This window comes from Scyliorhinus torazame, chromosome 5 (genome assembly GCF_047496885.1).
Source record: "Scyliorhinus torazame isolate Kashiwa2021f chromosome 5, sScyTor2.1, whole genome shotgun sequence".
NCBI lineage: Eukaryota > Metazoa > Chordata > Chondrichthyes > Carcharhiniformes > Scyliorhinidae > Scyliorhinus > Scyliorhinus torazame.
The window spans coordinates 149,309,824-149,337,400 of NC_092711.1; the positions used below are offsets into that span (position 1 = coordinate 149,309,824).

The 27,577-nt window shown below is 47.3% G+C and overlaps 1 protein-coding gene and 1 long non-coding RNA gene across 2 annotated transcripts in view; both read right to left on the reverse strand.

The window, feature by feature from the left end:
- The window catches only part of LOC140420057 (uncharacterized), a 263,088-nt gene that overhangs the window by 104,052 nt on the left and 131,459 nt on the right, over positions 1 to 27,577 (reverse strand). The window lies entirely within an intron of this gene.
- LOC140420048 (uncharacterized) lies at positions 687 to 8,629 on the reverse strand. The gene is made up of 2 exons (XR_011946160.1): positions 8,481 to 8,629; positions 687 to 3,583 (listed from the first exon to the last, which is right to left on the reverse strand). It is a non-coding gene; the product is annotated as an uncharacterized lncRNA (long non-coding RNA).

Here is a 27,577-nt window from a genome sequence, read left to right on the forward strand (position 1 = left end):
TAACCCTTTCTGCCAAAGTGGACACATTCACATTTTCCCACGTTATGCTCCGTCTGTCAATTTGTTCCCACTCACTTAACCTATTTGTGGTCTTTTGCAGACTCCTTAAGTTCACTTCACAAATTACTTTCCAACCAAACTTTGTGCCATCATCAAATTTAGCCCCCATACATTCAATCCCATCATCCAACTCATTCATATAGATTGTAAAATCGTTGAGGGCCCAGCACTGATCCTTGTGACATTCCACTTGTTGCATCTTACCAACCCAAACGTAACCCATTTATACCTACTCTCTGCTTCCTGTTAGCTAACCAACCTTCTAACCATGCTGATATGTTGCCCCCCCCACCCCCCCCCATCCTTAGCTCTTAATATGTGTAATAACCTTTGATGTGACATCCTGGGGAATATTTTCTGGAAACCTAGATAAACAGGTTCCCCTTTATTGACATCCCTTGTTACTTCCTGAAAAAGACTCTATAAATTAGTCAATCCCGATTGACTCTCTGAACCACATTTTCAAACATTGTGTCAAAAGAAAAATAAAATCTCCTCTCACCCTCTGGCTCCTTTGCAATTAGCTTAAGAGAGATTCACTTTCAGTTAAAGAGCCTGTCAACCTCTTTCACCCACTTTCCCCAAAGTGAATGAAGTTAAGCAGAAAAATACCACCAAAAATCAAATATTTTCAATGAACCAAGTTTATTAATGAAATAGAACATGGTTTTAAATAATATCGGAACATTACTTGTGGATCAAAGACAACCAGAGTAAAGAGTAACCATGAAAGGATGTTTACAATATTCAGGACCCAAATGTTTCTCTTTGGTTCCTCTGTAGCCTGTTCCTGTGACTCCCCACTTTGGACACATGCACTGAACCCTGGGTTCAAGACACCATCAGCCCTGATCATCCCCATCCCTTGATTTCCCAGTCAGTCCTCTATTAGTGTGACACCCATGGCAGATTCCCAACTGGGGCACAGGCCCTGTTCTTCTCAGCTAAATTCAGCCCTCAGCTCAGTTGCCTGGCTGTCATTGACACGATCAATAACGAGACAGAAAGGTGCCCGAGGCTCAAATGGGAGACAAAACTTGTGGATTGGGATCTCTTTAAAGATCAGTAACTTCAAAACAAAAATCAAATCCCCAGTCAACAAATTAAAGGACCACATGACAGGACATAAGGTTTTATAACTTTACTGCAACAAACAAACTAGAAGCAACATTAACTAAATATTATTTTTGTAGGAAACCTACACCTTAAAAGTATCAGTCCAAAGTGATTCCTGAGGGTTCAGTTCTTTTCTTTTCCCAATCTGGCAGCCTTTAACTCCAGAACAGTCTTTCACAGTGAAAGATTGGCGAGCTACCAGAAAACTGAGACTAACCATAAATAGGTCATTATTTGGTTGGCAAGATGTAACGAGTGGTGTGTCACAGGGATCAGTGCTGGGGAGTCAATCTTTTACAATTTATATCAATGACTTGGATGATGGGACTGAAGATATGGTCATTTAAGTTTGCTGATGATGCAGGCAAAAAGGAAAAGGAGGTGGTGTTGCACTGATAAGGGACGGCATCAGTACATTAATAAGGGAGGATCTCAGATCAGGAATACAAAATGTGAAATCTGTTTGGGTGGAGCCAAGGAACAGCATGGGACGGGTTTGGTGCCAGAGGCACAGTGCTGCCACTCACCCAGAGGAGGTTGTACAGTTTTTTACAGCACTGTTGGCCTGTCTGGACGGTGTTGCTCACGGAGGTTACTGCCTTTGCCACCTGCACCCAGGCACGATGAATGGTGGCAGCTGGCAGCCTCCTTCCCGGGCCGCGGTACTGGGTTGCCCGCCTCTCCTCCATGGCGTCCAGCAGGGTCTCAAGCTCGGTGTCGTAAAGCGGAGTGCCACTCTCCTCACTGCCATCTTGTTGGCTGGGATGGTGGTGGGGAGTGAAGTGTGTTTGTGCAGCTGCAGCTTGTCAGCCTCCTGAGTGTCAATCGTGAATCCGGCAAATCTGCCACGTTTCTCATTGGAATGGACTGTGTTCCCTGTGGTGCCAATCTCTTTCAGTTCCTCCTGCACACTAGTCCCTTGTTCTCCAGTGTTTTTAGGACAATTTCCGTATCTTCCTCTGTGAAGACAGGCACACATTGTTTAGTTTCTCTGCCATTTCCTTATTCCCCATTATAAACTCTCCTGTCTGCCTGGAATGGACCCACATTGGTCTTTGCTAATCTTTTCCTTTTCACATTCCTATAGGAGCTTTTCCTGTCGGTTTTTATGTTTCTCGCCAGTTTGCTCTCATTCTATTTTCTCTTCATCAGTTCCTTGGTCCTTCTTTGATGAATTCTAAACCAAGTTCCCAATCCTCAGACTCACTACTATTTTGGCCACTTTATGAGCCTCTTCCTTTGATCTAATGGAATCTTTAACTTTTCTTGTTAGCCACAGGTTGCATCACTTTTCCTGTCTCAGAATCCCTGAGAGAGAGAAAGAGAAGAGAGAACGAAATGCAGTCCTGGATGTAATTGAAGCAGAAACAATAACAGCAGAATCCATCACTAATCAATTGTGAACTTGTTGGTGTCTCAGCAGGGACGAGGAAACATAGAATCCCTTCCCACACTGAGAGCAGGTGAACGGCTTCTCCCCAGTGTGAACTCGCTGGTGTCTCTGCAGGCTGCTTGAGTCAGTGAATCCCTTCCCACAATGAGAGCAAGTGAATGGTCTCTCCCCAGTGTGAACTCGCTGGTGTCTCTGCAGGCTGCTTGAGTCAGTAAATCCCTTCCCATAATGAGAGCAAGTGAATGGTCTCTCCCCAGTGTGAATTCGCTGGTGTGACTTCAGGCTGAATAACGTAGTGAATCCCTTCTCACACTGAGAGCAGGTGAACGGCCTCTCCCCAGTGTGAACTCGCTGGTGCGACTTCAGGCTGAATAACGTAGTGAATCCCTTCTCACACTGAGAGCAGGTGAACGGCCTCTCCCCAGTGTGAATTCGCTGGTGCGACTTCAGGCTGAATAACGTAGTGAATCCCTTCCCACACTGAGAGCAGGTGAACGGCCTCTCCCGAGTGTGAATTCGTTGGTGTGACTTCAGGTGGGATAATTGACTAAACCCCTTCCCACACGGAGAGCAGATGAATGGTCTTTCCCCAGTGTGACTGCGTCGGTGAATTTCCAGCACAGATGGGACTCTGTATCCCTTCCCACAGTCCCCACATTTCCACGGTTTCTCCATGTTTTGGGTCTCCTCGTGTCTCTCCAGGTTGGACAATCAGTTGAAGCCTCGTCCACACACAGAACACGTGTACGGTCTCGCCCCGCTGTGAATGGTGCAATGGTTTTTCAGATTATGTAACTGGTTAAAGCTCTTTCCACAGTCAGTGCTCTGGAACACTCTCACTCGGGCGTGTGTGTCTCGGGGCTTTTCCAGTCACACTGATGGTTAAACTTTGTTGAAGTCAACAGGTCTGGCAAACATTTCTCCTAGTTTTAATGATCGATGAACCGAGTGACTCTGTCAGATCCAGACGTGATGTTTGAGATTTCTGTCTGTAAATCCTCTCCTTTTAACATCCTGTAAAAGGAGTTTACAAAAGACATCAGAGTCAGTACAGGACAGAAATTCAGAACAGATTATTTTAATTTCTCTGGAACATTCTTTTCTCTCTCGTTCCCCAAAAGCTGTAAATCTCCATCCCACACACTCTCCCTCCATTCTCACTCTGCTGTCTCTAATATTCACCCTCCCAATTCTCCTGAAGGTGCTGATTCAGGCTGATTGACAGATCCCTGCTCACTGCTTCCTGTCCAGGTCACAGATCATAACAAATAGGAGCTGCAGTCGGCCATTCAGCCCATCAAGCCGACTCGACCATTCAATGGGATCATTGGCCGATTGACCTCAGCACCATTTTTCCACACTATCCCCCATATCCCTCGATATCTTCAATATCGAGACACCTATCACTCTCGGTCTAAAAATACTTGATGCTGAGGCTCCACAGTCCTCTGGGGTAGAGAATCCCAAAGTTTCACCACATTGTCTTTAAATTCATTGCCGGGGCAGCACGGTGGCGCAGTGGTTAGAACTGCTGCCCCTCAGTGCCGAGGACCTGGGTTTGATGCCAGCCCCGGGTCACTGTCCATGTGGAGTCTGCACATTCTCCCTAGGCCAGCGTGGGTCTCACCCCCACAATGTAAAACGATGTGCAGGGTCGGTGAATTGGCCACGCTAAATTGCCCCTTAATTGGAAAAAAAGAATTGGGTACTCTAAATTTATTTATTTTGAAGGACAACTAAGTTTTGCAGCCAGAGGTGTAATTAAAGCATCATAAAAAGTGTGGGCTAATGGAATGTTGTTTGGATGAAGGGGATTCCCTGTGGAGTTAATTAGATTGCAGCTTGGTAAGATGGTATCAGTACTGGGAGGAGCCACGGTTTTAGGCTTTTTGCAGCAAAGCAGTCTTTTAGTTGAGAATTAGTTCAAGATGTGAGCAGAGGTCAAGCATCTCAGTTCAATTGAAAATATATGTCTGTCGCTAGATGAGCAGTTTCTTTCCAAGCAGTTCAGAAGAGTGTCGTTAGAAGGTGAGCTGAAACAAGCTGAAACAGCTTCCCAAGTTTCTTCATGGTTCTGACAGGTTTGAGATCTTGTCTTTAAAGCGGTGACACAAGATCTCTCTTTCTCAAAGAACATCTGTGTAAAGCAGGTATTGCTGAGGGCTAACTGTGTTTAACGGTGGATTGAGAGCTGAGATGTGTTTTTGCTGTTTGAGTGGGAATAAAGGTAGCAGTTAAGGGTTACTGTATTCACTGTATTGATTAGCATTGTTTAAGGGCTAATTGTCAGCTGTTTTCTGGTGTGATGTTATATATTTGAATATTGTGTCAATAATAAAGTTTGTTTTCACATAGCATGGCCCCATTTTGTGTGAAATCACTCCTGGAGTGAGGTATCCTTTCCTCACAGTCTGACAAAACACAAATAAAATATTGGGGTTTGTGCCCAGTATCCGAGCCACTGTTGGGGTCTGGTCCGGGATCATAACCATGAGAAGGTGGGCTATGTGGATGGTTAGAGAACTTTGTACCCGAGGAGCAGAGATTTTACCTTCTTTCTAGCCCCCAGCAATGTCAGACTAGAATCGACAACCTTTTTTGTGCCGAGGACGATCCTACACCTGGTGTCCACTTGCACCACAGGGATCATCGTAATCGCAGACCTTCCCCTGGAGTTTTTGCTCGAGGGCTCACCCCCAGGTCGAGAATGTGGAGGTTTGGAGCCTCCCTGAGTTCATTTATTATGCACTTTCGGGACGAGTTTGAGTTCTTCATTTTGGTTAACTCGACTCCTTGTATTTCCTTCTCCATTTTGTTGGAGACATTTACGGTTTATGCTCGGGGGCTGATCATTTCTTACACTGCTAATAAAAGGTGCAGGATGCTGGAGAACCAGCAGCCTCTGGAGGCTTGTTTGGCGATGGTGGAAGAGAATCATATGGAGGGCCCGAGTAAGCTACTGCTGAAGGAGGTTAACGCAGCAAGAGTGGCTTTGAACTCCCTATTTACTCAGCAAGCCGAGAAAAGTTGAAAGTTAGTGAGATCGAAGTTGTACGAGTTTGGGAATAAGCCGAGCAAATACTTGGCCTGTTTGACAAAGGACCTTCGTTCTGCAGCCTAGGGGCAGCATGGTGGCACAAGTGGATAACACTGTGGCTTCACAGCGCCAGGGTCCCAGGTTCGATTCCCCGCTGGGACATTGTCTGTGCTGAGTCTGCACGTTCTCCCCGTGTCTGCTTGGGTTTCCTCGGGTGCTCCAATTTACTCCCACAGTCCAAAGACGTGCCGGTTAGGTGGATTAGCCATGATACATTGCCCTTCGTGACCAAAAAGGTTAGGAGGGGTTATTGAGTTACGGGGATAGGGTGGAAGTGAGGGCTTAAGTGGGTCGGTGCAGACTCAATGGGCTGAATGGCCTCCTTCTGCACTGTTTGGTCTATGTCTATGTCAAACCAGCTGTCTAGCCCACTGAGCTAAACCAGCCCAAACCGATCAATGACGGCTTTATGGGGCCAACTTTCCACAGCTGATGGTGACTATTAGGTGGGACCTTGCCCGGTGGTCGGCTCTTCCGATTTCATGGTGAGGGAGGATCCCCTTCATTAAAATGTGTTGCCCAGACTGTTGTACCCTCTGCAGATGCTGCCTATACTACTGTCAACCAGAGTTGTTAGGGAAATTAATCAAATCAGGGCAGGACCTACTCAGTTAATGGTAGGGAGTTGGGGAGAGTTACAGAACAAAGAGATCTAGGAGTACAGGTTCATAGCTCCTTGAAGGTGGAGTCGCAGGTGGACAGGGTGGTGAAGAAGGTATTCAGTATGCTCAGTTTTATTGGTTAGAATATTGAATACCGGAGTCGGGATGTCTTATTGAAATTGGACAAGACATTGGTAAGACCGGACATGGAATACTGTGTTCAGTTCTGGTCACCTTATTATAGAAAGAATAATGTTAAACACGAAAGAGTGCAAAGAAATTTACCAGGATGCTGCGAGGACTTGATGGTCTGAGTTATAAGGAGAGGCTGGGACTTTTTTCCCTGGAGTGTAGGAGGTTTGGTGTGATCTTATAGAGGTCTATAAAATAATGAGGAGCATAGATAAGGAAGATAGCCAACATTTTTTCCCCCGAGGTAGAGGAGTCTAGAACTAGAGGGCATAGGTTTAAGGTGAGAGGAGATACAAAAGAGACCAAAGGGGAAAATTCTTCACACAGAGGGTGGTGAACTTCTGGAATGGGCTGCCAGAGGCAGTGTAGAGGCAGGTACAAATTTGTCCTTTAAAAAGCAGTTAGATAGTTACATGGGCAGGGTGGGTATAGAGGGATATGGGCCAAATGCTGGCAAGTGGGACTAGCTTAGTGATAGAAACTGGGCGGCCTGGACAAGCTGGGCCGAAGGGCCTGGTTCCATGCTGTAAACATCTATAACTCTACCTGGAACAAAATGTTTGTTCAGCTCCAATCACCAAGATAAGGGAGGGTATGGTCTTCCGAAAATCAGGCTTCATCAATTGGCCTCTCGTCTTAGGTTCATAAGGGATTGGGTTAGGATGGAGCCAACATTCATCTGGCTCAATACAGAAGCAGACCAGTCAGTTCTCTCTCGATCCAAAACCAGCATAGGCTGATTATGGAATGCATCTCCATGCAATTTTTAATGTCCGTGATTCATTCTGAGTCTTATGCATTGGGTAAAGGATGGGACTCTTACATTTGACTGACTTGCTCCTCCTGGCTTTCCATGAGTGAATTCAATTCAACTTAGGCCGGGAGTAGGGCACAGTGATTAGTGCTGCTACCTCAGCGCCGGGGACCCAGGTTCAATCCCAGCCTTGGGTGGCTGTCTGTGTGGAGTTTGCATATTCTCCTCGTGTCTTCGTGTGTTTCCTCCGGGTGCTCCGGTTTCCTCCCACTGTCCAAAGATGAGCAGCGAAAGTGGATTGGTCACGCTAATTTGCCCCTTAGTATCAAAGATGTGTAGGTTAGGTGGGTTGACCATGATCAATGCAACGGGTTACGAGGATAGGATGGGGAATGGGCCTCAGTGAAATGCTTTTTCTGCGACTCAGTGCAGACTTGAAGGGGCGAATAGCCTTTTGCACTATAGTTCTATGTTATCCGTGTTGTGTTATTCATTTTAATTTGATTATGCTGTTAGTCTGCTTGTAATATTTTGGGGTTTACAAACTGAATTGTTATATAATCTTACCCTCTTTCCCCACTCACGACTTTAACCTGTAAACTGGTTCTTCAATTAATCTGGCATTTCATCTCGAGGCTCTGCTCCCTCAAATATCCTGTTCCAAATTAATTCTGCAATGTGTTGCTTAGATGTATGTTGGCAATATCTCTTGTTCCGCTCTGTACCCATTTGCCACGATTTTTTCTGTTACTCTGTTGCATTCATTGTTTAAAAATGATTTAAAACAAAACAATTTATTAAAAATCTGTCCAACTCATCTGTGAATATATTCAATGACTCCACACCCCACTGGTCCCTGTGGAAGAGAAATCCAGAGACTAATAACCCTCCAAGGGAAGAGATGACTGGATTGCACTTTATCGCAGAACCATAAATAATATATCTGATGTGTACCATATAAGACATGCCTGTCTGCTGACATTTAAGGGGACAGTAAATTAATACCAATCACCTGGAGAAACTAGCCCTTTATTGTGAATATTAGGAAAGAGACCATCCTTTTAGCCAGACAAATAAATGTGTGAAGCTGAGGGAGCAAAGGATGTCAATGTCTTTGAGAGAAAGAAGAGACCTGGGCCAAGCTTTGCAGAGTCTGCGCCCTCCCTGGATTCACTTCCTTTCCCTTCAGTTGCTACAAGTGACCAATTGAAGGTGAGAATGAGAAAAGAAATGGAAAGGGGGGAGAAAAGAAAGTGTTTTACTCACAGATGTTGGCGACAAAAACAAGTTTTCAGTCTGTGTGAGGCCCCAGTTTTGCTCATTGTCCAGCTTCCGCATTCAGAAAACGGGAAACTAATTGGATGGTGGAAGAGTCCTTCCGGTTCACCAACTCTTCCCATTGGTCAACAACTTTCCTCCGCCTCACTCATTGTTCCCCTCCTCGAGACAAGGTTTCCAGGCAACCGGCTGCGGCCAGAACAAGAAGTCTCTCGGTGATTCCCCTCTCCCCACCCCGGGACTGAGCATGTCTGAGGGAGAGCAGAGATTGCGCATGTGCGAGGGAAAGCTCACCCTTGACCTTCCTGCTGAGGCGTTGACCAATGGGAAGGGTTGGATGACCGGAAGGACTCTGGTCCTCCAAGGCAATCCGCGCGGGCTTTGTGTGAATGGAGCTTGGACGTCACAGACTGAACCTTCCTCCTGTCTCCAACATCTGTGAGTAACTCTTTTATTGTCGTCACAATTATTACAGAAACCAATTTACAAGGCTCCAGGCCTCATTACACTTCAAATTGACGATTAAACACACGTCAAATTGATGATTAAACAGTCACTATACACAAAACAGCTGCAAGGCACAAGGCCCAATTACATTTCACAATAACGTTGGAACAGTCATTGAACACAAATAGCTGCAAGGCACAGGGCCGAAATACGTTTCCAGATACCAATTAACCAGTCACTTATCACAACCAGCCACAAGGCACAGGCCCTACACATAGTTCAAGTAACAATCGAACAGTCGCATCACACGAACAGTCGTGAGGCACAAGGCCTCGAAACCAAACGACCATTCCAAAGAAAAAAGGAACAAAAAAACCACAAGACACAAGTACATTTCGAGGTGACGACCTCTAAACACATAAGACAAGCAGTCGCGAGGCACAAGGCCCCGATACAATACGGCCGCTTCGGAAACAAGTATGACCCACAGGGCCTCGATACATTTTAACAGTGTCATATCAAACCCAATCATCAGGCACCAGGCCTCAATTCACCCCAGAAAAGATTTAACAGGATAGAATCAATCACCGAACACTAATCCCCGCTCACCCACCCCCGTTCACCCCGCCCTGCAGCCGACACCCCGGGGGAAAGGCCCCTCCTCGCTAAGAGCACAGACCACCGGAGAGCCAGACCCGGGCGCGGCGGAGGAGAGAGGGTTCCTCCCTCCTGGACCCCGCCCAAAGGCTCGGGACCATTAGGAGGGAGAGCAGTTTCGCACCAACTAGCGTTCCACCACAATTACTAATTACCATTTCAAGGAAACCCGAAATGAGTTGAATGTCATAGGCTGCTAAAGAAAACGAAGGCAAAGAAAACATGAAAACAAAATCCCTTAGTACTCATAGAAAAGTCCATAAAAAATAGAGTCCATTAATTTTGCACGTTCCACATCATGACCCCAGCGCTCCAGCCGAAATTTCACAAGGAACAACATGTCCTCAAAGTCCTCCAATGGCAGCGGCCAGAGTCGCTCCAATGTTGGCAACAGTCGACAACAGGGAAGAAAGTCCCAGAGTCGGTCCCAACCGCCCACAGGGCGTCCAGGGGGGGCCGAACCCCCGGAGACCCCAGGAACGGCAGCAACCCACCCCGGGCCGCGGGCCGCCCATCGGGTATCCACTCCCGGTTCCGACCCGCCGCTTCCAGCAGCCTATCCAGCTGCCATCCTTCCTCCATTCCTTCGTCCTCCATTGGGCGAACTCAAACCCGCCGACAGCAAACCTCGCAGTCCGAAGCAGCGTCTCCGCAGCTCAAACGCTGACTTGAAACACGACTGGTCGCAGTACTCCGAAACCGGTCTTCTCCCCTTCCCTCGGGGACCAGGAGCAATGGGTGCCGAGTTGCTGTTTCACCCCATCCAGGAAGCTCCCAGAGGCGGCCTGCCTTTCGAATCGGCCCGGGGGCGGACACCAAGCTCTCACACAACCGCCCAAGCCTCCTCCACTTTTCACCCCAGGAGTTTGGACAGTGTCGGCGTAGCTCCCACAATCCCCCACGCTGGGGAACCCGCTCTATCCGCCGCACGGGCGGGTGATCAGGTACTGCGCATGTCCAAGGGTGAGGGGAAGCTGCGCATGTGTGGAGGAAAGCCCAGCCCTGACCTTCCTGTGAGGTGTTGGCTAATGGATAGAGTTAGGACCGGAAGGACGCTGGTCCTCCAATCAGCGCGGGCTTTATGTGAAAGGAGATTGGGCTTCACACAGACTGAAACATCCTCCTGTGTCTCCAACATCTGTGAGTACCTCTTTTAATGTCGTCACAATTTTCAACACAGACTCATTTACAGGGCACAAGGCCCAATTACACTTCACATTAACGATTCAACAGTCACTGAACACGAAACAGCTGCAAGGCACAAGGCCCAATTACATTTCACGACAACGTTGTAACAGTCATTGAACACAAACAGCTGCAAAGCGCAGGGCCGAGATACATTTCCAAATACCAATTAACCAGTCATTTATCACAACCAGCCGCAAGGCACAGGCCCTACGTGTAGTTCAGGTAACAATCAAACAGGTTCATAACTCGAACAGTCGTAAGGCACAAGGCCATGAAACCAAACGACTGTTTTAAAAGTAAAAAGAAACAAGGAGACACAAAGCACAATTACATCGAGGCATCAACCTCTAAACACATACACAAGCAGTCGCGAGGCACAAGGCCCCGAAACCATACGACCACTCCAAAATAAAGTAAAGAAAAGAGAAATAAAACCCAAAAGTACAACACACGACACAGGCACGTTTCAAGGTAACGACTCTAAACACAAAAGACAAGCAGTCGCGAGGCACAAGGCCCCGATACAATACGGCCGCTCCAGTTACAAATATGACCCACAGGGCCTCAATTCTTTTTAACAGTATCATATCAAAACCCAATCACCAGGCACCAGGCCTTAATTTACCCCAGAAATGGTTTAACGGGGTAGAATCCATCACCGAACACTAATCCCTGCTCACCCACCCCCGTTCGCCCCGCCCTGCCGCCGACACCCCGGGGGAAAGGCCCCCCCTTGGCTGAGAGCACAGACCCCCGGAGAGCCAGACCCGAGCGCGGCGGAGGAGAGAGGGTTTCCCCCCTCCTGGACCCGCCCGAGGGTACAGGACCATTCGGAGGGAGAGCAGTTCCGCACTAACCAGCGTTCCACCACAATTACTAAATACCATTCCGGAGGACCGAAATGTGTTAAATGTTATAGGCTACTAAATAAAACAAAAGCAAGGAAATCAAGAAAGCAAATCCCTCATTATACATCGAAAAAGTCTATAGAAAAAGTCCATTAATTTTGCAAGTTCCATAACACAGCACCGACGCTCTTGCCGAAATTTCACGAGGAACAACATGTCCTCAAATTCCTCCAATGGCAGCGGCCAGAGTCACTCCAATGTTGGCAACAGTCGACAACGGGGAAGAAAGTCCCAGAGTCAGTCCCAACCGCCCACAGGGCGTCCAGGGGGGCCGAACCCCCGGAGACCCCAGGAACGGCAGCAACCCACCCCAGGCCGCGGGCCGCCCATCGGGTATCCACTCCCGGTTCCGACCCGCCGCTTCCAGCAGCCTATCCAGCTGCCATCCTTCCTCCATTCCTTCGTCCTCCATTGGGCGAACTCAAACCCGCCGACAGCAAACCTCGCAGTCCGAAGCAGCGTCTCCGCAGCTCAACCACTGACTTGAAACACGACTGGTCGCAGTACTCCGAAACCGGTCTTCTCCCCTTCCCTCGGGGACCAGGAGCAATGGGCGCCGAGTTGCTGTTTCACCCCATCCAGGAAGCTCCCAGAGGCGGCCTGCCTTTCGAATCGGCCCGGGGGCGGACACCAAGCTCGCACACAACCGCCCAAGCCTCCTCCAATTTTCACCCCAGGAGTTTGGACAGTGTCGGCCGTAGCTCCCACAATCCCCCGCTCTATCCGCCGCACGGGCGGGTGATCAGGTACTGCGCATGTCCAAGGGTGAGGGGAAGCTGCGCATGTGTGGAGGAAAGCCCAGCCCCTGACCTTCCTGTGAGGTTGTTGGCTAATGGATAGAGTTAGGACCGGAAGGACGCTGGTCCTCCAATCAGCGCGGGCTTTATGGGAAAGGAGATTGGGCTTCACACAGACTGAAATGTCCTCCTGTCTCCAACATCTGTGAGTAAAACACTTTCTTTTCTCCCCCTTTCCATTTCTTGTCTCATTCTGACCTTCAATTGGTCACTTGCAGCAACTGAAGGGAAAGGAAGTGAATCCAGGGAGGGTGCAGACTCTGAAAAGCTTGGCCCAGGTCTCTCTCTCTGAAAGACATTGACATCCTTTGCTCCCTCAGCTTGACACATTTATTTGTCTGGCTAAAATGATGGTCTCTTTCCTAATGTTCACATTTAAAGGGCTGGTTTCCCCAGGAGATGGCTGACATTAAAGGGAACAGTAAACAGGACAAACTAAACCAATTACTTTCCTGTCGGAATACTCTCCACCATCAGCAAAGTGATGGAAGGGGTCATTAACAGCGCTATCAAGTGGTACTTATTCAGCAAAACCTGCTCACGGACGCTCAGTTTGGGTTCTACCAGGGTCACTCAGCTCCTGACCTCATTCCAGCCTTGGTTCAATCATGGACAAAAGAGGTGAATGCCAGAGGTGAGAGTGACTGCCCTTGGTATCAGGGCAGCATTTGACCGACTATGGCATCAAGGAGCCCCAGCTAAACTGGAGTCAGTGGGAATCGTGGGAAACTCTCCGCTGGTTGGAGTCATACCTGGCACAAAAAAAGATGGTTGTAGTGGTTGGAGGTCAATCATCTCAGCTGCAGGAGTTCCTCAGGGCACACTCCTAGGCCCAACCATCTTTAGCTGCTTCATCAATGACCTACCTTTCATCATAAGGCCAGAAGTGGGGATGTTTGTGGATGACTGCACAATCTTTAGCACCATTTATGACTCCTCAGATAATGAAGCAGTCCATGTCCAAATGCAGCATGTCCTGCACAGTATCCAGATGTTGGCTGATAAGTGGCAAATCACATTTGTGCTACACAAGTGCCAGGCAACGACCATCTCCTACGAAGGAGGATCTAACCACTGCCTCTTGACATTAGCATTGGTGAATCCTCCACAACCAACATCCTGAGGGTTACCATTGATCAGAAACTGAACTGGACGAGCCATATTAATATGGTGGCCACCAGGGCAGGCCAAAGGCTACAGCGAGTAACACACCTCCTGACCCCCAAAGCCTCTCCACCATCTACAAGGCACAAGTCAGGCATGTAACAGAATAATCACTACTTGCCTGGTTGAGTGCAGCTCCAACATGCTGCTCTACACCATCCAGAACAAAGCAGCCCGCTTGACTGCTGACATTCCATGAATATTCAAACACTCCACCACCGACGAACAGTGGTAGCCGTGTATACCATCTACAAGATACACTGCAGTAACTCACCAAGGTTCCTCCGACAGCACCTTCCAAACCCACAACCACTACTATCTAGAAGGCCAAGAGCAGCAGATAGTTGAGAACCCCACTACCTGGAGGTTCACCTCCAAGTCACTCACCAGACAGACTTGGAAATATATCGCCCTTCCTTCATTGTTGCTGGGGCGACATCCTGTAACTCCTTCCCTGACAGCACAGGGTGTGTACCTACGACTCAAGGACTGCAGCGGTTCAAGAAGGCAACTCATCACCACCTTCTGAAGGGCAACTAGGGATGGGCAATAAATGCTGGCTGAACCAGCGACTCTCACATCCCGTAAATGAATTTTTAAAAATGTTATATTGCACAGAGATATATCTAGTGTTATATAGAATGTATTAGATATATTATTGATGGTTCTGTAATGAAATACATGTATTATTAGTTCTACCTACGTTATATATTTCCAGTCATACAGTCATTGCAGCACTTACGGAATCCATTTGGGAACTCAAGTCAATGCTGACTCTCTGTACAGCAATCCAGTCAGTGCCATTCCCCCTCGATATCCCTGTTCCCCTGAAAGCTTATTTTCTTCATATATTATTTTGAATTATTGATCATCTCGACTTCCACAACGCTTGTGGGCAGTGAGTTCCCTGTCATGACCACTCCATGACTAAATAAAGTTCTTCCTCAGAATTTCCCTATCTCTAATCAGTAAATGTATTTATATGGAGATTCTCTACTCTTGTACAGGTTTTAGTGAGTTTAGATTTGTTGATCAGCACCTTCAGGAAAATTGGGAGGGAAAGTAAGTGAATATAGGTCTCTCTGTCCAGGGTAGGAAGCAGTGAGCTTGGATTTGTCAATCAGCCTGAATCAGCACCTTCAGGAGAATTGGAAGGGGGAATATTAGATACAGCAGAGTGAGAATGGAGGGAGAGTGTGTGGGATTGAGATTTAGAGCATTTCAGGGAAAGAGAGAGGAAAGAATGTTCGATAGAAACTAGAATTGTATGTTCTGAGTTTCTATCCTGTACTAACAATGATTACTGTTGTAAAATCTGTTTGCAGGAAGTTCGAACAAGAGGAGTTTGAGGCCGAGATCTCAAACTAAATATCACGCAAGAACTGACTGAGTCACTCAATTCTTGGGATCATTGGCCTTTGAATCTAGAAGGAGAAATGTTTGTCTATTCTGTCTGCTTCAAGAGATTTTAAACATCAGTGTGTCTGGAAAAGCACTGAGACACACACACACCCGTGTGAGACTGTTACAGAGCACTGACTGTGGAAAGAACTTTAACCAGTGACACAGCCTGAACAAATACTACACCATTCACAGAAGGGAGAGACTGTACATGTGTTCTGTGTGTGGCCGAGTCTTCAACTGATCGTCCAACGTGGTGAGACGCAAGATCACCCAGACCATGGAGAAGCCATGGAAATGTGAGGATTGTGGGAAGGGATTCAGAGCCCCACACAAGCTGGAAAGGCATCAAAGCAGTCACACTGGAGAGAGGCCGTTCACCTGCTCTCAGTGTGAAAAGGGATTCACTGACATTAGCAGCCTGCGGAAACACGAACGAGTTCACACTGGGGAGAGGCCTTTCACCTGCTCTCAGTGTGAAAAGGGATTCACTGACATTGGCAACCTGCGGACACACGAACGAGTTCACACTGGAGAGTGGCCTTTCACCTGCTCTCAGTGTGAAAAGGGATTCACTAACATTAGCAGCCTGCGGACACACGAACGAGTTCACACTGGAGAGAGGCCTTTCACCTGCCCTCAGTGTGAAAAGGGATTCACTGAAATGGGCAGCCTGCGGAGACACGAACGAGTTCACACTGGAGAGAGGCCTTTCACCTGCTCTCAGTGTGAAAAGGGATTCACTGAAATGGGCAGCCTGCGGAGACACGAACGAGTTCACACTGGGGAGAGGCCTTTCACCTGCTCTCAGTGTGAAAAGAGATTCAATTTCATTGGCAACCTGCGGAGACACGAACGAGTTCACACTGGGGAGAGGCCTTTCACCTGCTCTCAGTGTGAAAAGAGATTCAATTATATTGGCAACCTGCGGCAACACGAACGAGTTCACACTGGGGAGAGGCCTTTCACCTGCTCTCAGTGTGAAAAGAGATTCAATTTCATTGGCAACCTGCGGAGACACGAACGAGTTCACACTGGGGAGAGGCCTTTCACCTGCTCTCAGTGTGAAAAGAGATTCAATGTCATTGGCAACCTGCGGCAACACGAACGAGCTCACACTGGAGAGAGGCCTTTCACCTGCCCTCAGTGTGAAAAGGGATTCACTGAAATGGGCAGCCTGCGGAGACACGAACGAGTTCACACTGGAGAGAGGCCTTTCACCTGCTCTCAGTGTGAAAAGAGATTCAATTATATTGGCAACCTGCGGCAACACGAACGAGTTCACACTGGAGAGAGGCCTTTCACCTGCTCTCAGTGTGAAAAGAGATTCACTAACATTGGCCACCTGCGGAGGCACGAACGAGTTCACACCGGGAAGATGCCATTCACCTGCTCTGACTGTGGGAAGGGATTCTTTCAGTTGTCCGACCTGCAGAGTCACCAGAGAGTTCACACCGGGGAGAAGCCGTTCATCTGCACTATGTGTGATAAGGGATTTGCTCATTCATCCCACCTGCTGGAACACAATGTCAATCACACCAAGAGCAGGCCCTTTAAATGCTCTGACTGCAAGAGGGGTTTCAAAAGCTCTCAGCTACTGATGTCCCACCAGCGCTTTCACTCTGAGGAGAGACCGTTCAGCTGCTCTCATTGCACAAAGAGCTTTAGTACCTCATCCAACTTGCGGAGACACCAGCGAGGTCACACTGGGGAGAGCCCGTTCACCTCGCCGACTGGGAAAAGATTCACTTGGTCATCACTTGCTGAGCCACAACGTCACTCACACCAATGAGAGACCCTTTTAAATGCTCCGACTGTGGGAGTGGGTTTCAAAGCTCTTGGGTACTGATGGAACACCAGTGCATTCACACTGAGGAGAGACCGCTCAGCTCCTCTCACTGCGACAAAGAGGTTTCAAACATCATCCACATTGCGGAGACATCAGCGAGTTCACACTGGAAAGAAGCCATTCACCTGCTCTCACTGTGGGGAGGGATTCACTCAGTCGTCCAACACGCTGAGACACCAAAGGGTTCACAAGTGATGATGGGTTAGATTCTGCTGTTATTCCTGCTGTTAATCACATCCAGGACTGAACCTGGAGTGGGTGGAGGGATTTGTCTCCTCGTCAACACCTGGTGCTCGGATGTGGCGACCCTGGGGAACTACTGCTCCCTGGACCTGGAATACCTGACTGTGAAGTGCCATTCATACTGCCTTCCATGGAGTTCACTTCTGCCATCATCACGGCGGTCTACATCCCACCCCAGGCGGAAGTGAAGAAGGCGCTTGATGAATTGTAACCGCTATAAATAACAATGAAACAGAATACCTGGCGGCCTTGTTCATCGTGGCCGGGGACTTTAACCAGGCCAACCTCAAGTGTGTACTGCCAAAATTCCACCAACACATCTCCTGTCCCGACAGGGGCCCCAACATCCTTGACCATTGCCACAAAAACATCAAGGGCGCCTGATGATCCATCCCCTGACCGCACTTCGGAAAATCGGACCACAAGATGGCGCTCCTTCTCTCGGCGTACAAGCAGAAACTTGAGCGGGAAAATCCGGTTAAGAAGGTTGTGCAAATGCTGGTTTGAGGCAAAAGAGCTCCTACGTGACTGGTCCATATTCAAGAACTCGGCAGTTAGCCGAAACGAGTATGCCAGCACCATCACAGGCTTCATCAGCAAGTGTGTAGAAGATTGTGTGCCAAAGAAGGTAGTACATACGTTACCCAACCAGAAACCATGGCTTAATCGGGAGATTCACTCCCGACTGGTCTGAGGCGTTCAAGTCAGGCAACCCTGACCTGTACAAAAAAATCTAGGTACAACCTCTGCAAAGCCAACAGGGATACCAAGAGACAACAGAAGAGTTGTCCAGACTAAGCGAGAATCATGGACTCTCATCGATTGTGGCAAGGCGTAAACAACATAATGCGATAAAAAGCAAAGCCGAGTAGAATCTTTAGCAACAGTGCACCCCTTCCCAACAAACGCAATGCATTCTATGCTTATTTCGAGCAGGAAACCAACAAACCTTTGTCATCTGCCCCAGCAGCCTTGGACACGCCCATGCCCACCGTCACAGCCTCCAAAGTCAGATTGGCCTTCTTGAAAGTGAAGCCTCGGAAAGCGACAGGTCCTGACGGGAGTCCCTGCCACACACCCAGATCATGTGCGGACATCCTCAACCTTTCCCTCCTCCGTTCTGAGGTTCCCACCTGCTTCAAGAAGACCACCATCATACCGGTGCCAAAGAAGAACCAGGCAACGTGCCTCAATGACATTGATCATTATGAAATGCTTAGACCACAGCTGGAGTAATGTGTGCAGTTTTACTCCCCATGTCTTAGGAAAGGTATTGCCACAGAGGAACAGCAACAAAGTTTGACCAGACTTGTCCCGGGTATGGCAGGACTGTCCTATGAAAGCAGATTGGGGAAACTAGGCCTCTTTTCTCTAGAGTTCCAAGGAATGAGAGGGGATTTCATTGAAACTTACAAAATCCATAAAGGAATAGACAGGGTGGGTGCAGGTGAGAGGTTTCCCCGAGTTGGAGAGTCTGGAACCAGGGGACACAATTTCAAACTAAGGGAGAAGCCACTTAGGACCGGTCTCGGAGGAGACATTTCTTTACTCCTCGGGTTGTGAATCTTTGGAATTCTCTACCCCAGAGGGCTGTGGAAGCTCAGTCACTGAGTGTGTTTAAAGCAGACACTGACAGATTTCTTTTTTTTTTGTTTAATAAATTATTTTTTTCGAATTAAGGGGCAGTGTAGCGAGGCCAATTCACCAATGCTGCACATCAAATTTGGTTGTGGATCTGAGACCCACAAGGCACTAGGAGAATGTGCAAACTCCACATGGACAGTGACCCAGGGCCAGGATCGAACGCAGGTTCTTGGTGCCGTGAGGCAACAGTGCTAACCAGTGGGCAACCGTGCCACCCAACTGACAGATTTCTAAATATCAATAACCCATATGGATATGGAGATAGTGTGGGGAAAAAGACATTGAATCATAGGATCATAGTATTTACAGGGCAGAAGGAGGCCATTTGGCCCATTGAGTCTGCACCGGCCCTTGGAAAGAGCACCCGATCAAAGTCCACACCCCCACCCTATCGCCGTAACCCAGTAACCCCACCCAACCTTTTTGGACATTAAGGGCATTTTAGCATGGCCAATTCACCTAACCTGCACATCTTTGGACTGTGGGAGGAAACCCACTCAGACACCTGGAGAAAGTGCAAACTCCGCACAGATAGTAACCCAAGCCGGGAATCGGACCTGGGACCCAGGAGCTGTGAAGCAACTGTGCTAACCAGTGTGCTACCATGAAATGGATGATCAGCCATGATCGCATTGAATGGCGGCGCAGGATCGATGGGCTGAATGGCCAACTCCTGCTCTGATGCTCCAATGGTATAAAGATCGGTAGGAAAGTAAACTGTGAAGAGGACATAAGGAGACTACAAAGGATAGAGGTAGGTTATGTGAGTGGGAAAAGATCTGCCAAATGGAGAATAATGTGAGAAAATTAGAAATTGTCCATGTTGCCAGAAGAATAAAACAGTTTCTGATCTGAATAGTGAGAGATTGTAGAGCTCTGAGACTCCGAGGGATCTGGGTGTCCAAGAGCATGAATCACAAAAAGGGAATTGAATACAAAAGTAGGGAGGTTGTGCTTCAGTTATACAGGACATTGATGAGTCCACATCTGGAGCACTGTGTATAGTCTTGCTCTCATTTAAGGAAGGATGTAAATGTGTTGGAAGCAGTTCAGAGAAGGTTTACTGGACTCGTACCTGGAATTGGAGGCTGGTCTTATGAGGAATGATTGGACGGGCTGGGCTTGTGTCCGATGGAGTTTAGGTGACTTGATTGAACCGTATCAGATCCTGAGGGGCCTTGACAGGGTGGATGTGGAAAGGATGTTTCCTCTTGTGGGAGAATCTAGAAATTGGAGTCACTTTAAAAGTAACAACTTGCCTATTTAAGGCAGAGGAGAACTTTTTTCTCTCAGAGTTGGGAGTCTTTGGAACTCTCTTCCTCAAAGGGCAGTGGAAGCAGAGTCTTTGAATATTTTGAAGAATGAGTTGAATAGATTCTTGATAAGCAAGGGGGTGAATGGTTATCGGGGGGAATGTGGAATTGAGGTTACAATCAGATCAACTTATTAAATGGTGGAGCAGGCTCGAGGGGCCGAGTGGCCTACTCCAGCTCCTAATTCGTATGTTATCACATCCTATATAATAGATTGTAGCATTTTACCTCCAACTGATGTCAAGCTAATGGGTCTGTGGTTCCCCGTTTTCTCTCTCACTCCTTAAATAGTGTGGTTACATTTACTACCTTCCAATCTGCAGGAACCATTCCAGAATCTATAGAATTTTGAAAGATGATCACCAATGTATCCACTATCTCTCCAGCCGCCTCTTTCAACACTCTGGGATGGAGAGCATCAGCTTTTGGGGATTTATTAACTTTCAACCACATTAATTTCTCCAGTATTACTTTCTCACTAATACTAATCTCTTTCAGTTCCTCGTGCTCACTGGTCCCTTGGTTCTCTAGTGTTTTAGGACAATTTCTGTATCTTCCTCTGTGAAGACAGACACACATTGTTTAGTTTCGCTGTAATTTCCTTATTCCCCATCATAAACTCTTCTGTCTCTGCCTGGAATGGACCCACATTGGTCTTTGCGAATCTTTTCCTTTTCACATTTTATAGGAACTTTTCCAATCGTTTTTTTATGTTTCTAGCCAGTTTGCTCTCGTCTTCTATTTTCTCTTTATGAGTTTCTTGATCCTCCTTTGTAAATACTAAAACAAGTTTCCAATCCTCAGGGTTACACTTATTTTGGCAACTATGTGAGTGATAAGATCTCTTATTTTATCTTCAAAAATGAGCCCAAGATCTGGTTGATTGGAGGTGTCCAAAAATACAACTTTATTGCTAATTATCCACCTCAATTCTCTTACATAAAAATAATTCAAAATTCAGATCAAATAATACGTCAAAACATAACAAAGAGAGTTAAACAAAAACATTGGGGAAACACGGTAGCATTGTGGATAGCACAATTGCTTCGCCGCTCCAGGGTCCCAGGTTCAATTCCGGCTTGGGCCACTGTCTGTGCGGAGTCTGCACATCCTCCCCGTGTCTGCGTGGGTTTCCTTCGGATGCTCCGGTTTCCTCCCACAGTCCAAAGATGTGCAGGTTAGGTGGATTGGCCAGGATAAATTGCCCTTAGTGTCCAAAATTGCCCTTAGTGTTGGGTGGGGTTACTGGATTATGGGGATAGGGTGAAGGTGTTGACCTTGGGTAGGGTGCTCTTTCCAAGAGCCGGTGCAGACTCGATGGGCCGAATGGACTCCTTCTGCACTGTTAATTCTATGAAATAAGAAAATATTAGGAAATCAATAGATGGTTCAGAATTTCTTAAAGCATGAATATAGAACAAACTTTAGTCATGAAACTATTCTTAAAGAAATTCTTATCAATGGTCTAACCCCTTATTGGTTTCAAATTCTCAGCTGAGGCTTCCTGATTTAATCAGAAAACTCTGTCACTTGGAGCATGATTTGTTATCCAGGCATTGGTCTTTACTTAAGATTCATTAATGTCTATCAAGTTAATTAAATGTCTACATGCTCCCGCCACGTGTACCAATCCTCTGAAGATAAGGCGTTCTGCATTAACCTTGCTTGTTGCTAAGGCTTTGCTACATTTTGTAAATGTTTCTGTTGCTGAGGCTGCGATACGTTTTCATTGCTAGATGTATTTGTAGAACAATGTTTTATTCATGACGAGGGCTTTTATGCAACTTTTCTTGAAACTGTGTTAGATTCTGACACATATTAAGTTGCTGTACAGCAATTCTCATATTTTTATCTGAAACAATTTCTGCCTGTATGTATACTGAATTTAAGAATTATACTGCATTGATTCTTCAAGGTACCAATAAATCAGTGAAGCAATAAATCTGTAATCTATCAATGAGCCTCTTCCTTTGACCTAATGGAATCTTTAATGTTTCTTGATAGTCACGGTTGCGTCACTTTTCCTGTTGGATTTTTGTTTCTTAAAGGAATCTATATTTTATGTAAATATGTGATAATTCCTTAAATGCGATTGCCTGTGTTTCATTACACATTTTATTGTATGTTCCCAATCAACTTGCCCCTCATAGCTTGACAGTTTCCTTCTGAGACAGAACCATGTAACCACCATAGCCTATCTTCATCTGAACTGCATGCATTGGGGTTCCAAACAGAAACAGGAACTATCTGTCATCTACCTTCCAAACACCCTTTCACTCTGTGATCCTTATGAAATTTGCCACAAGGCTCAAGAGCATCAGTCATGAGGAGGCCAGTCCAGCAGAAAGAAACCCTCCGACCCTCCCCATTGACCAACTGACAGAATGAACACAATGCAGTCCTGGATGTAATTGAGAGCAGAAACAATAACAACAGAATCCAACCCCTGTAATCAATTGTGACCATGTTGGTGTCTCAGCAAGTTCGAGGAAGCACAGAATCCCTTCTCACACTGAGAGCAGGTGAACGGCTTCTCCCCAGCGTGAACTCGCTGGTGCCTCCGCAGTGTGGATGATTCACAGAATCCCTTCCCACAGTGAGAGCAGATGAATGGCCTCTCCCCAGTGTGAACCCACTGGTGCCTCTGCAGGCTGGATAATTGAGTGAATCCATTCCCACACCGAAAGCAGGTGAACGGTCTCTCCCCAGTGTGAACTCACTGGTGTGTCTGCAGGGTGAATGACTGACTGAATCCTTTCCCACAAAGAGAGCAGCTGAATGGTCTCAGCCAAGTGTGAATGCGCCAATGAGCTTCCAGTACAAATAGGCACTGCAGTTGACCATTTGGCCCATTGAATTTGCTCAACCCTGTAATAAGCTCAATGGCCGATCTAGCTCAGCACCATTTCCCTTAGTGACTTCAACATCTCGAAACCTATCAACTCGATCTGGAAAATACTTGATGACTTGAGGCTCCACAGTCCTCTGGAGCAGAGAATTCTAAAGCTTCACCACATCCTGGAGTGAAGAATTCGCTCCTCATCTTAACTTTCAGTCCATTTTCCTACCTGTCCCCCGTGCCCCTCAACTCCCTCGTCAATCAGAATTCTGTCTAACTTCACGGCGCCAAGGACCCAGGTTCAATCCCGGCCCCAGGACACTGCGTTTGGAGTTTGCACAGTCTCTCCGTGTCTGTGTGGGTCTCATCCCCACAACCCAAAGATGTGCAGGGTTGGTGGATTGGCCATTCTAAATTGGCCCTTAATTGGAAAAAACATGAATTGGGTACCTTAAATGAAAAAATTATGTTTTGGCGAGGGAGGGAGGGAGGGGGGGGTGGGGGGGGGTCACAATCAAATCCAGTGACTACCCACATATACTTTGTGTCAGGTTGGTGTCAATGTCCACCCCCTCACTTTTCATCCGAGTCTCAGGAGGTTGGAGACTGCTCCGGACAAGTAATGGCGGACGCAGCTCCCACAATCCTCCCATGCTGGAGAAACTGCTTTATCCCAGATGGGTGGGTGGTCTGGAACTGCACATGTCCAAGGGAGAGGGACCCTTAATTGAAAAAAAGACTGGGCACGTATAATAAAACAAATAATTCTGTCTAGCTTATTCTTGAATATATTCAATGACTCCCAGACTCCACTGGACCCTGGGGGAAACAAATTCCAGAGATTAACAACCCTCTGAGATAAGAGATTACTGAAAATATATAACATGGTTGCAGTACAATATTAAAAGACTAGAAATAATAATAAATGTACTTTACAGGTCCAGATGGAGCAGGTTAAAGAGGTGTGAATTGTCTCAAGCCAGGACAGTTGGTAGGATTTTGCAAGGCCAGATGGTGGGGGGTGAATGTAATGCGACATGAATCCAAGGTCTTGGTTGAGGCTGTACTCATGTGTGCGGAACCTAGCTATAAGTTTCTGCTTGGCGATTCTGCATTGTTGGGTTGCAAAATCCTATCGACTCTCCTGGCTTGAGACAATTCACATCTCTTTAACCTGTGATTATCCCTCTCTCCAGTTGCTCTGTCTGGACCTGTAAAGACTTAATTACCTGCAAAGACTCTCATTCAACAGTATCGTCTTGCATCATTGACTTTATCTATCTATATGTTTCTGGAACCCACCTCTTCATTCACCTGAGGAAGGAGCTGTGCTCTGAAAGTTAGTGATTCGAAACAAACCTGTTGGACTTTTAACGTGGTGTTGTGAGACTTCTTACTTTTACTTTAACACGATCAATAATCACACTCCATGGTTACGTTGCAGAAATTGTCACTCAATTCTCCTGGAACCAGCCCAATGTGATTCTTCATTCCTGTGTTTACTGCCATTGTGTTCCTTTGCCTGACTGGCAACCCTTAACCCCAGAGGTGTCTTGCTGTGATGGTTCTCCGGATTGGATTGGATTTGTTTATTGTCACGTGTACCGTATTCAGGTCCCGATAAACCGAGTGACTCTTCCAAATCCTGAAGTGATGTTTGTTTTTTTCTGCAAATCTTCATCTAATATCCTGTAAGATGCAAGTTGAGAACAGACAATTCTAGTTTCTATAAAACATTCTTTCCTTTCTCATTCTCCAAAAGCTGTAAATTTCCACCCAACACACTCTCCCTCCATTCTCACTCTACAGTATGTAATATTTATCTTCTCTAATCCTCCCAAATCTCGAAAGGTGCTGCTTCAGGCTGATTCACAGATCCATGCTCACTGCTTCCTGTCCTGGACAGAGGCCTGAAAATCTCCATGCAGGCTGCCAGACAGGAATATGTCTATAATACCAAACTCAAAATGTGTGCAACATACAAACTTCCTTTCGCTTCAGTTGCTGCAAGTCACCAAAGTCCCCTCAGAATGAGAAAAGAAATGGAAAGGTAAAGTAGAGTTGGAGAGGCTACTCCCTCTTAATAATAATCGGGGGCAGCACAGTGGCGCAGTGGGTTAGCACTGCGGCCTCACAGCACCGAGGTCCCAGGTTTGATTCCGGCTTTCGGACACTGTGTGGAGTTTGCACATTCTCCCCGTGTTTGTGATGGTTTTGTCCCCACAACCAAAAAGATGTGCAAACTAGGTGGATTGGCCACGCAAAATTGCCCCTTTGGGAAAAAAATGAATTGGGTACCCTAAAATTTTTAAATAATAATCTTTATTATTGTCACAAGTCGGCTTACATTAACACTGCAATGGGGCGGTACGGTGACGCAGTGGTTAGCTCTGCCGCCTCACGGCGCCAAGGTCCCAGGTTAGATTCTGGATCGGGGTCACTGTCCGTGTGGAGTTTGCACATTCTCTCTGTGTTTGCCTGGGTTTTGTCCACACAACCCACAGTTGTGCAGGGTAGGTGGATTGAACACGCTAAATTGCCCCTTAATTTTAAAAGATGAGTTGGGTAATCTATATTTTAAAAAAAAACACTGCAATGAAGTTACTGTGAAACTCCCCTAGTCACCACATTCGGCGCCCGTTAGGGTACACAGAAGGAGAATTCAGAATGTTCAATTCACCAAACGCACGTCTTTCAGGCATTCTAGATGGGCAGCCTGGTAGCCCAGTGGTTAGCACCGTTGCTTCACATCTCCAGGGTCCCAGGTTCGATTCCGGCTTCGGTCACTGTCTGTGGAAATCTGCATGTTCTCCCCGTGTCAGCGTAGGTTTCGTACGGGTGCTCCAGTTTCCTCTCACAGTGCAAGGATGTGCAGGTTAGGAGGATTGACCATGATAAATTGCCCTTAGTGTCCAAAATGGTTAGGTGGAAGTTCCGGTGGCGGCTAAGGAGGAGTAAGTCGCACACTTGGTGGCTCTCAATCCAGTCGGACTTTTTCCCTGACTTTTTTGTACTTTTGAGTGCTAGTTTGGAAGGCATAGGCACTCAGGCACTGACTCCAGACACAGGTGTATGGAATTAAGAAGCAGAAAGAATCGCAAACAGTTGAAGAAGTGGGCAAACAAGGGCAGTGTAGAAGCTGCTGCTGAGGACAATATGGCCGACGTCCGGACCGCGGTGCAGACAGCCCAGCCAACAACGGAGCATCTGTTGAAGGTCATTCAAGAGTGCTTTACTGTTTTGCAGCGGAACAGTTTAGACCTGATTCAGAAGGACATCGAGGGCTTGAGCATAGGCTGGATGCCCAGGATCGTACGATCCAGAAGTTGGAAAAGGCGCTGGAGGAGCAGGAAGATAACCAAAACGGTGGTGGAAGCGGAGATGGAGAGGCTGAAGGACCAACAAAAAAGGCTTCTGGAGAAGGTAGAGGACCTGGAAAATAGGTCGCATCAGTAGAATTTGAGAATCGTTGGTCTCCCGGAGGGGGCTGAGGGAGACGGTGCCGCGATGTGGCGGGCATGTTCCAGAAGCTGTTGGGAGATGATGACTTCCCGCGCCCGGTGGAGGTGGACAGGGCGCACAGGGTGCTGGCGAGGCAGCCGCGAGAGGCACCCCCCCCTCCCCCGAGCGATGGTGGCCCGGTTTCACAGGTTCCTGGACAAGGAGCGGGTGCGACAGTGGGCTAAGCGTACGCGGAGCTGCCATTGGAATAACAGTGCCATGCGCATCTACCAGGACCTGAGCGTGGAGGTGGCCAGAAGAAGGGCAGGCTACAGGCAAGTCAAAGAGATTCTGTTTAAGAAGCAGGTGAAGTTTGGGCTGCTGTATCCGGCTCGCCTGTGGATCACACACGAGGGACGGCACCATTACTTTGAGGAGCCCGAGGATGCGATGGACTTCGCCAAGAGAGAAGGGCTGGTGCCGAACTGAGGACTTTGTGGACATGGGTTAATAAGACACTGGGCAATGTTTTCACTCATCGGGGGGGGGGGGGGGGCGGGGGGGCAGGTGGATGAATACTTCTTACACTGCAAATAAGAGGTGCAGGTGTTGGAGAACCAGCGCTGTCTGGAGGTTTGTTTGGCGAAGGCCGAGGAGAATTATAAGGAGGCCCGAGTAAGCTATTGCTGAAGGAGGTTAACGCAGCAAGACTCCCTATTTACTCAGCAGGTTGAGAAAAGTTGAAAGATTGCGAGGCAGAAGTTGTACGAGTTTGGGAGTAACCCGAGCAAATACAAAGGCCGACTTTGGAGCAAATTTCTCTGTGCGGCTTGGCAAAGGGAAAAGGGTCACGAAGACGGAGGAAATAAACAGGAATTTCGGGAATTCTATGCAGGATTATACAAGTCTGAGCAGTCTGGTGATGTATTGGCAGTGTGGAGCATTATTTATTTTCCTTGAATCTCCCGGAAGCCTCAGAAAGCCAGCATGAGGCTCTTAATGCTACTCTTTCTAGGGAAGCGATGTCAAAGACCATGGAGGAGCTTCAGCCAGGTAAAGCGCTGGGACCACATGGCTGTGGGTGTGGGTTTTATAGGGGATTTGAGGTTTACTGTTGGAACTATTTGTGGGTTTGTATTATCACTTTGACTCAAGTATGCTGCCATTGACTCTTTCTGAGGCTTATGTCTGTTT